The sequence below is a fragment of the Primulina huaijiensis genome, chromosome 14, assembly GCF_012295235.1.
Source record: "Primulina huaijiensis isolate GDHJ02 chromosome 14, ASM1229523v2, whole genome shotgun sequence".
NCBI lineage: Eukaryota > Viridiplantae > Streptophyta > Magnoliopsida > Lamiales > Gesneriaceae > Primulina > Primulina huaijiensis.
In genome coordinates, this window is record NC_133319.1 from 9,673,296 (window position 1) to 9,674,250 (window position 955).

Consider the following 955-nt stretch of genomic DNA (forward strand, 5'->3'; position numbering starts at 1 on the left):
AATAAATTCAAGATGTTGAATTTATATTATGATATAGTAAATTCAAGGAGTTGAATTTATGATCATTAAATTTTGAGAAAATAAATTCAAGGAGTTGAATTTATGATATAATAAATTCAAGAAGTTGAATTTATGAAATATGGAGAGAATAAATTCAAAGTGTTGAATTTATAAAACTTGAGAATTTAATTTATTAAAATCAAAAGTTGAGTTTATTGAATATTAAATTTTGGAGGTAATAAAATTCAAGGAATTGAATTTATAATAAATTCAAATGTTGAATTTATAATGGATTTAATTTAATAAATTCAAATGTTGAATTTATAAATGATTTAAATTAAATGTAATGGGTGTATGTATTATGGGCTTGTAAGAGTACAAGACCAACATACAAAATATTAAGGTTTTTAATTGAACTTTAAAAGATTAATTAATTAATTAAACTAGTTGGATTAGAATAATTAATTGATTAAGCCCATTAAGTAATTAATTTATTAATGGGCCCGAAGCTTATATATATGTGTATTAGGCTTAGGGTTGATAAGAATTCATTCATAATTTTTCTAAAACCTCTCCTCTCCTCTCAAAAGAATTTCGACCACCTTGAAGTAAATAGTTTGAGCCGTCTCTCAAATATTTTCTCCTACGTAAAATCTCTTCCATATTTTCTAGTGCAAATTGGAAGAGGAATAAATCATCTAGTCGTGGACCTGATTAGAAGGAAACAAGCTTTTGAAGAAAGTTCGTAGGGATTTCATCAAGAGCTATCTCCGCTAAACCCGGAATAGTTGGAGCCATGTGATTAATTCACCTAAGGTATGAAATTCCAACGCCCTATGAATGTTTATGATAAAACCATACGAGTGCCCAAATATAAACATATTTTGATTGTCAAAATAAAATAAAATTTTAAACTTCCGCTGCGTTTGGGCACATAGAAAACCGAGATCCAACA